A 10664-nucleotide genomic window follows, 5' to 3' on the forward strand; every position below is an offset into this window, starting at 1 on the left:
TAGAGTGACTCGACTCTAGAGGAGCTTGACTTTGGAGGAGCCTGGCTCTAGAGGAGCCTGATCCCAGAGTGACTCGACTCTAGAGGAGCCTGATTCCAGAGGAGCCTGACTCCGGAGGAGCCTGACTATTTAGGAGCCTGAGGAAACGACACTCTAGAGGAAGCAGCAATATTAGAGGAATAAAGATTAGCAATAAATGGAGGAACTAATGGAGGATTTGGAAAAATAAAGACTAGCATTTAATGTGGCATTAGTTGAGCATTTAGTGGGGGATTTAAGAGGAAAGAGGAAACAATCAAAGAAGACAAAGTCAACATTTAATTCCTAAAAATCGGTAATCGACCCCTAAAAAATGGGGTAACGGCTCTGAAAAGTAGGAGGCTGACCCGGAGGAGCCTGGAGGATCTAAACCCTAAGAAGAACAACTATAAAAGAAAGAGCAAATTCAGTCAAGAGACATCTCATTCCAAGGCAACACATAATCACTAAGCAACGACATCTTGTTTCTTCTATATCATTCTCATGAAACACCATTGTAGCTTCCTTATTTGCTAAAATATTCCGATTATAGTGCTAATATTGGCGGGATTCCGACTCCCCCCGCGGTTGTTCCCACACCGGGTTTGCCGCGTCACCAAAAACTCCTTGCGTCGATCTTTCTTTCATTGTCTTTTACTTTGTTTTGCACCGTGACTCCTTGATTCGCTCGTAGTTATAGACGATCATTTTGACTCACTAATCTAAACAACTAATTGGTAAATTTTTACCAAAACAATTTGGCGCCCACCGTGGGGCATAGTGATCATTCTCTATAACCTAATTTTGCAAGTGCAATTTTATTCATCTCTATGTCTGGAGCCAGTTCGAATCCGTCCAAAGACCCGGGAGCACCCCTCAACCTTCTGGTGGAAGGCCTCTTCCAGCATCCACGGGACCAGTCACTGCGTCACCAGCAGCCAGCCAGATGGTCCCCGTCAGCGTATCTCCCAAAGCCATGCCACCACCTTTCAAGCCACCGCAGTACCTAAAGCATCGGCGACCCAGTGTGACGGAATCTAGCGGGAGAGCGGCCCCGCAGAGTGAAGTCCTTACTAGGACCCGGATCCGGGAGGCGAGATCGGGGGAATTCCCAAGAAATCAGGAGCCTTGCCACCAGATCCAATGCGAGTGGTGCTAGAAGGAATGGATACCCTGCACCGGGCCATTGAAAGCTTGAGGAAGGACAATCAGGATATCAGGAACCAGATCGCAATGGTGGCACAGGCTAGGCTAGCATCGGCTCCACTACCTCCACCTTCTGAGGCCCCAATTTCAGCCACCAGTGGAGGATTTTTCCGGCAAATTTCGTCAGAACTGGTCACCAGATTGGATCTCGAAGGAGTACCACCCAGAGGAGCCATCGAGCCCAGCGGATTAGGGTTCCCGTCTTTTGATCGACCACCCAGTCTGCAGCAGACTCCAGGTAGTAATTTGTCTAATAGCTTGCCAGGGACTAACTTGCAATCTCTTGCAGGAACACCCGTTCAAGAAAGGCGACAGGATGGAATCCAGGATCCAGCACTAACGTGATGAATCCAGCAAGCTGTCATTTCTCTAGAGGAACTTAGCTTGGAGGAACCTCCTCTCAGCAGGCACCAGAATGCCAACCCGGAAACATTATTTACACCACACCTTTGGCGAGTCAAACAGGCAATCAGTTCCCAGGAGGAACCTGGTTCGGAGGTACAACTGTTGGCTCTTTTCCGCCTCCCTCTAACCCTCTGGCAGGAACAGGTAGCTGACTGGAGCAGTAGTACCAGGAGTTAAGGGACCTGATGTACAGGATTCCAGGCGTAGCACAACCCCTGGAAAAGGCAGCACGCAATAGCTACGCAGCCTCCCCTTTTGTGGATGACATAGCCCTCGTTGGTGTCCCCAAAGGATGCGTACCACCAACCATGACACTCTACGACGGGACCACGGATCCTCTCGATCACATCAACCATTACAAGCAGAAAATGATGGTGATAACCGCAACATGGTCCCTAAAGGAAGCTTGTATGTGCAAGGGGTTTGGGTCCACGTTGTCTGGAGCAGCCTTGAAGTGGTTCGTCAGCCTGCCCAACAAGAGCATAACCTGCTTTGCCGACCTAGTTAACGCCTTCCACCAGCAGTTTGCCAGCGAGCATGAAAACCGAGAAAAGCAAACCAAATGACCATATCGAATAGTGCAAGGACCAGAGGAGACTACCCGAGATTTCCTGAACAGGTTCAACAGGGAGAAGGTAGCAATTCCCCGGTGTGACATAGCCACAGCTATCGAAGCCTTCCGCCAAGGACTCCACCAGGATTCAGATTTATACAAGGACCTAACCAAGTACCCATGCACTACCTTCGAGGAAGTACAAACAAAGGCAATCGCTGTTATGCGGCTGGAGGAAGACTCAGGGCCCAGGAGGGGTACCTATGGTGCTGACCATACATCTAGAGAGGCTCTTGTGGCAAACCAGATTCGGGAGAACCACTGTTCCAATATCTACCAGTAACTGAGGTAGAAGTCGGTGCAGTAGTGGTACGACAGCAGGAAGAAGCTCAGCATACATTATACTTTATCGTTAAGTCTCTGCTACCTGCATAGACCAGGGTACCAGGAGGGGACCTGATCGTCCAAGCTTGAATAGTCCCTGAAAGTCAAGCACCTGAAACCATCCAAAACCAGACAGATCCCTTGTTGCGGACCAGAATCTGGGGGCAGACGCTCTCATTACTCTGGGGGCAACATCTCAGCCAGGACCAGTATTTCTACAGATCCAATAGATAACCATGCTAGCTGGAATATCCATCAGACGACTCTGCGTCCAGAATAACATTAAGAGAGAACAATTTCTGGAGGATCAACGAGGAGGTGAGGTATTCAGTGGTTGGTTGTTCGTTATCTTGCATTGTGATCCTTGGCAGGGTAGAGACCCATGGTCTGGGGGCAGTGCATGTCGTTGAAACATCAATGAGTTCGAACAGCCTGAGGATCCAGGAGATATTCAGCAACCAGAATGCTGAAACACCAAATTCTCACAGATAAAATGAAATAACTGGAAGAAAAAACTTGCAAACAGTAGCTGTAGGAACCAGGGGCATTCTACAACCCGCCCGGAATATAACCGCTTATTACTCAACAAAGAAAGGTGTTCAGGTGTCAGGCTATTTTGCATGCCCTCCACAACGAAGCTGTACAAGTGTAGACACCTCGTTTCTACACCCCTCGCAAACCACCCGGTGATGATTGGGCCGCATGTTTGATTCGCGGAACGATTAGCGACAGTTCGTAAGATTATCGTCAAGTGATTGCTCAAATATTAAATGTCAACCTCTTAGTTGTCATCTACGTGCCGATACGGTCGTTTTGGCAGTAATTAGAGTACATTCGAGTCCGGGTCAAAAACCGTCTCCATTTTCTCGATAGCTTTGTTAAATCCCGAGTCGAATGTTCTGGAATGTTCCGGATATTTCTATTCCATATTTATCAAATTTTATCTTTTGGCAAACAATATCCCGTAATATTCAAAAGATAATCGAATTAAATCCGTCCTACCATAACTTAAACGCGGAAATCTTTCTTAAACAGAGGAAACCTCCACGGGAATAGACGCAGCAGTCTTTGCGCCTCTTCCAAGAGACGCAGTGGCTGCTGCGCCTCTTCCCAGGCCCTTCTTTGCATGATTTACGTATCTTTTTCATATCTTTCCGAGATTCACTTCCAAAGAGTCTCCGAAACCCTATTCCTTCACGTGATTAGTATAAATAGGAGCCTTCGTTCCTCATATTTCTCACGCGAGTGTCCGCCCTTCTCTTCTCCCTTTGCATTCTAGACTTCGTTCTTACTAATTGGCGCCTACGTGCTTGGACTTCCGACCACGTAAGCTCGGATCTTTCCGGGTACCAGCCTCTCCGTTGCATGACCGACCAATTTGACCAACTACACTCAATCAATCTAATTAATCAATCTTGTTAAATCGTTTTCCTCTCACGAGGGCACTCTTTCCTTACGTTCGCGTCGAGCATTCACTAATAGATCTTCTTAGTTCTTCTCGTTCCGTCAACATGTAAGTCTGAGGGTGTATAATCCTCTTTTATTTATTGTATTTTATTTATTGAATAACAATTGTAAGATTTATGTCGGAAACACCATTAAAATCGATTTCTAAAAACCATCTTTAAAACCTGTTTTTATGATTTCCAGAGAGACGAGACGTCGAGAAAAGACGCAAAGAATCGCCGCGCCTCTTCGAAGGAGCGCGCAGCACTGCTGCGCCTCTTCGTGAGGCCGCCGCAGCTTCTCGCTTCTTTTCTTCTTCCTCCGTCCTCTGCAATTCGTATCAAAATTGTTCCTTTTGTTTTGTTCTTTAATTCTTCATCACGGTAATTTATAAATCATATGTATATTGTATATAATTCATCACTCATGCTTAATTAGTCATCAAGTCCGACTTAAATCCCTTATAATTCATATTTGCGGGTTTTCGTCATTATATTCAATTCGAGTTTTAGAGATTCAATTCGTTCATATTGAGTTTAAAATTCGTTGTTGATAAATTTGCATCTGTTTATTTATTGTTCATCACTAATTCGTCCTCAATTCATCATGTTTAGTTTAATCAGTTAATCGTTTGTTAGTTTGTTCATTAATTAACATCGACCCTTCACATACTTAATCCGTTTAATTCCGTCTCATCCATGTTTTGTTGTTTTATGACATATTCATATGTAAAACAATCCATTAATCACTTTCATCCGAGTCGCTTATCATAATCAATCCATTAATTTACCAATTAATATTAACGATTTGCGCTTCCGCTTCACGCCAGAACTCACCCTTGGAACAGACGCAAGAAATCGCTGCGCCTCTTCCAAAGGGCGCATGTCTCTGCGCTGTTCCAGGTGATTTCTCCCCGAATTCCGTTTCGCCTTGACCTAGTTTGTTTAGATTATGTATAAACTAACTATTATTCGTATTATCACCTTCTGATCTGTCGTGTTTTATCCTTTTATTCTTTTATTCTTTTTTATCAAATCATCCGTTTTAGCGGTATTTTCGACATAAATCGCCTAATCCAATGTAATTATTGTAATTTTCATTATTGTAATTTATCGTTATTGTATTTATCCTATTTCTTGTATGTTCTCACATGTAATTGAACATTAAATCCTACTTCGACATTAATTGTATGCTAATTACGTGTCAACCGACTTAGTCTAATTCTCACATGTTAGGATTAATTTATGGATGTTGCATTGCATGCATATAGCCGACGATATATCGAGTACGAATAACTTCCCTAATCATTAGTAGAGGCCGCTATCGAGGTGGGCGGGATTAGGTGTTCGATCAAAAGAGCTTCCTAATACGTACCCTCACCCCTTACTCCAGATCTCCGTGAGCACCCGTGTTCATTGGCATCCACGAGAGTCATTCTAGACATAGAATGCTAAGGGTAACGATTGCTTAGTGTTCATGTCACTACTTTATGTCTTGACATGACATGAGGTATTCGAACGGTTCCAATTTCCCATAAAAATTGGTGGCGACTCCATACAAAATGCAAACGCTTGTTTTCGAGCCCCTTCGCCAAGCGCCCCGTGGGCGGCCCGCTGTCCACGCTTTGGCGACTCATTGGGGAAAATACACTTACGTGTAGCTAAGGGTGAAACTTGAACAAGGTTAGGGAACAAGTTTGTACAAGACAATTGTCGGTTTTCATAACTCGGTCTTCCTAGACCGTTTAATTCGACCTTCCTAGGCCCAACCCAACCCATTCGACCAATCGTCCCGTCTAAACGGTCCTAATTCTTATTTGGGCCTAAGGATGGATAGCGATTGACGTCATCCATACCATGATGCTTACTCTTGTTTGTATCAAGGGCCTTCACTACTTGAGGAAATGGACTAGGAATCGGCCTTACTCTTGTTTGGCACGAGCCTCTCCACTGACTTCGGGTTTGATGGTTCGGTATGGCAACCCACCCTTTAAACCAAAACCCTTCTAAATGCACTCAACATCCCGTTATAATGCCTGTATAAATGTGTAAACCCTACGTGATCACCACTTCTAAACAAAACCATGACGAATTTTCAAAAAATCAAAACCCAAATTTCAATCAAAAATTTCGAAAAAGTAGGCCTTTAATTAGCGCAAAATCCGGTCAAAACGCTGTCCGTTTGTCAAGTCAAAATTCGGGCCACAAGCCCATTTCAAAATCTCACTTCGAGTCCACTCCTACAACTACACTACAATTGACTAGGACACACATTTTCAAAGACCTTGTCTTTCTTCAAAACTCACTCAACACAAGTGGCACACACCCACTTCATGAGTCAAATCTTTCTTCTTTTTAGCAAGTGTGATAGAATGGTCGATCGTGTTTTGATTCGTCGCCGATCTCTTGTCCAGTTTCCAAGATGCCTGGGTCAAGTGATGATACGAACCTCCAAAGAAATTCAAGAAAGTAATGATCGAATCCTAGCCGCGATAACCCAAATGCAAATTACCCAAGAACAAACCTATGACCGCCTTGAGCTTATCGAAGGCCGTATCTTTGATGTAGAGGGAAAGTTGCCTCCCATTAAAGGTGAAGTACTACAATTTTCCGATGACGAGTCTAAAGATGAGAATCCCGTCCTAGGAACAACCGCAGCTGAGAAAAGACTCCAATACCTAGAGGAGCAATTGATGTACCTTAAGGGGGATGACATTTACAGAGAGAACAATCGTATGTATGAAGCCGTCAATTCCAAGTTGCCAACTAACTTTAGCATGACGGATATCCCTAAGTTCAAAGGGCACGAGAACCCTTTGAACCACATCCGAGCTTTCAAGGACTACATGTCTATCAAAGGCATCAAACCCGAGATGTTCTTAAGGATCTTTCCTTCATCTCTTGACACCATCCCAAAGCAATGGTTCTACACTTTAGACCACAAAAAGGTCGCTACTTGGGAGGACGCCGCGATCGAATTCTCAAAACAATACGCGGATAATGCCGAGATCCAAGTTAATATGCGCACTCTAGAGGTTCTTATCCAGAATGACAAGGAAGGATTCACCGACTTCCTAAGTAGGTGGAGGAAGACTAGTACTCAATTAGTTGAACGCCCGGATGAGGCTACTCTTGTAGAGAAGTTCGTGGACAATCTCAAGCCCATATATGCCAACCATTTGAGATATCAAAATATCAAGACTTTCAAGGACTTAACCGTATTAGGGACACGAATTGAAGATGACATCCGCAAAGGACTCTTGTCCAAAACGGTAGGTCGAGGATACCAAGGGTCCACAAGTCGTTCATACGGCTCTACTAGCAAGACCGACGAAGTTAACCTTCTCGAGCCATCCAAGAAAACCAGCCCACCAAGGAAATTCACAAACCTTGGGGACACATACTCCAACGCTCTAAAAAGGCTAATGAAGCAAGGCAAATTCCAACCCATTGGACCTACTCCCGAACCCGAAAGAAAGTCTAAGTTTTGGGATGAAAATTCCTACTGTGAATACCATAGGGGCAAGGGGCACGACACAGAAAAATGCTACAAGTTGAAACACGTGCTTCAGGATATGATTGAAGACGGTCGACTTCCAATTCCACCAGGAGGTAAGCCCAACAACACTCAGAATCCTCTTGGAGTTCTAGTGATTACAAGTGATGAATCTACCTTAGATTGCTCACATCTCATTTCTCCCACCGAAAATGAAATTCATGCAATTGAGAAAGAAAAACTCTACTCTACCATCTCCCCTACCATTTCCGACTTCATCGCATGGGCAAGGAGTGTAGATAGGCAAGTGTGGGAACTAGAAAACATGGTAACAACCTTGCGCAATCCCAATGCAACGCCTAAAGAACGTGTACCATTGATCTTCTCTCAAAATGCTACTATGCAAGAAGTAGTCATCGTGGTCGACAAGCTAGTCGATCAAATCATACAACTAGAAAGTGACATCATAAGAATGAGAGAACTAGCTGCAATCAACGGGGTTTGGGCCGATGATGATGAGGACGAGTATCTCATTGAAAACTCCGTAGTCAAAGAGATAGTCCAAAATGGCAAAGACCAAGATGTGGATCACCTAACTCGTTCGGGTCGTCCATACCAAAACACCACTCAAAACGGTCCAACCAATGTCATCACACCAAATGACAACGAAGACGACCCCACTGATCATTTGCTCAAGCAATTACAAAGAACCAAGGCTGATCTTTCAGTCTGGCAACTAGTGGCAAGCTCATTTCCGCACCGCCAAGCTTTACTGCAAGCTTTGGCCAAATTGAATGTAGCACATAACTCTACTCCCGAAGATGTAGTCAACTTGGTCTTCCAAGAATCACCGAAGCTAAGTAATCCTATTACTTTCTCAGATGAAGACTTGCCACCTTTTGGCGCTAGTCACAACCTTGCTCTATACATCACCGTCATCTGTCTAAAGAAGAATGTGCCAATGACCTTGGTAGATGATGGCTCCGCGGTCAACGTCATACCCCTCAAAACGGCATACAAACTAGGCATGAAAGAGTCGGATTGGACTCCCACAAATCAAGGTGTACGTGCATATGACGGTACACGACGAAAAGTGGTAGGACTTGCTAACCTAACCATAGCAACAGGACCAATCGAACGAAAGGTTAACTTCCAAATAGTGGACATCGAAGCTTCATTCAACATACTTCTGGGAAGGCCTTGGATTCACGCTTCCAAAGCGGTAACGTCCACCCTTCACCAAAAGATCAAGATCCCACTAAATGGCAAGGTTGTGACGATCACTTCATCACCCATCAAGGCCATAATCGAGAAGCAATCAAACAATCAAGTCCTTGCGGATCCCATATACGAACTTGGGGGCTTCCAAAGTGTGAACGTCATAGAAAGTGAGTTGGCACCCTTATACTATAATCCCTACTCCAACTTGGTGGTCAACCACATACTCAAAAACCAGGGATACTTCCCTGGAATGCCTTTAAACCCAATTCGGAAGAACACCTTTGCACCATACAAGAAAGGCAACTCATCAAGAATACCACTTGGGTTAGGATACAAACCCACAGCAGAAGAAGTTCTCGAAATGCTCGCCCAAGTCCAAAACCGCAAGTATGTAGGAGTCCAAATGAGGCCATATCTCCCTACCTTGAATGGATACTTCGTTCAAGAAGGAAGTTCGGAACTCTTTCATGGATTTCCCGAACCTTGGCATTACCTCGAGAAGAAGTTAGCCGGAATCGAGATCTTTCACGATTGCTACTTCATCCCTCCAGAAACGGTTCCTACCGTCAAAACCCGTCAAGCACCTTGCTTAGACGAACAAGCTGTTAGCCTCCTATTTGGAGAGGACCGATTTGTTAGGGCCGCGCAGGATGAGATCATTACTACGATACTTCAAGACGATCGCTTCAACCCCACTGCCTTGATCACGGAAATCGACACAAAGCAGCAGAAAGGGTGGAGGAAATCAATCAAATGGACCAACAACCAAGGAAGACTCTTCAAGCTCACCACTGGAGAAGGAGAAATGTTCAAAGAAGAACCAGAAGACGACGAGTTCGAATCGGAGTCGGAGTCGAGTCGAGTCGAGTCTAGAGAAGTCATTAGAGAGTCTACTCCTATCGTCATCCCCACTCCCTTCGTTTCTCCTAGCTTATTTTCAAGTAGTCACGTAGTTCGGGAAATGCCCCACCATCGTCCCTTTGCCGCCACTATCCATCGATCAGTTGGCTCATTTGTTTCAACTTTACTCAAATCTTAATATGAATAAATCAGGTTCTGCTTACTCTTTGCGTTATCTTGAGTGCAATTCTGTTTATGATGATACTGAGAATGACCAAAACCCAGACTCGACCGAAATACCTCCCTACGTAGCCAAAGAAATACTACAGGAAGGGGAAGGGGGACCTGTAATTGAGGACACCGAACCCATCAATGTAGGAACTGAACTAGAACCCAAAGAACTTAGGATAGGGACTACCTTGAGCTCTACCGAACGGGCCGACTTCATAGATCTCCTAAATGAATTCAAAGACGTTTTCGCTTGGTCCTACAAAGACATGCCAGGGATCGACATGGATATCGCCGAACATAGGATTCCGATTAAGCCAGGTTTCAAACCTGTGAAACAAAAGCTTCGACGAATGAGAACAGAATGGGCTCTAAAGATTAAGGAAGAAGTTGACAAGCAATTCAAAGCCGGGTTCATCAAAGTTTCCGAGTATTCTGACTGGGTAGCTAACATAGTACCCGTACCCAAAAAGGATGGGAGAATCCGAGTTTGTGTTGACTTTAGGGATTTGAACAAAGCAAGCCCAAAAGACGACTTCCCTCTACCTCACATTGACATATTGGTAGACAATACTGCAGACCACGCATTACTATCCTTCATGGATGGATATGCGGGTTACAACCAAATCAAAATGGCCATGGAAGACATGCATAAGACCGCGTTCGTCACCCAATGGGGAACCTATTGCTATACAGTGATGCCGTTCGGATTGATCAACGCCGGAGCTACATACCAACGCACCGCGACTACACTCCTACATGACATGATGCATAAAGAAGTTGAGGTATATGTAGATGACATGATCGTCAAATCCAAGGAAAGAGAGGGACATATCGCGAACCTTCGCAAGTTCTTCGCAAGGCTACG

The sequence above is a fragment of the Silene latifolia genome, chromosome Y (genome assembly GCF_048544455.1).
Source record: "Silene latifolia isolate original U9 population chromosome Y, ASM4854445v1, whole genome shotgun sequence".
In the NCBI taxonomy this organism is placed as follows: Eukaryota; Viridiplantae; Streptophyta; class Magnoliopsida; order Caryophyllales; family Caryophyllaceae; genus Silene; species Silene latifolia.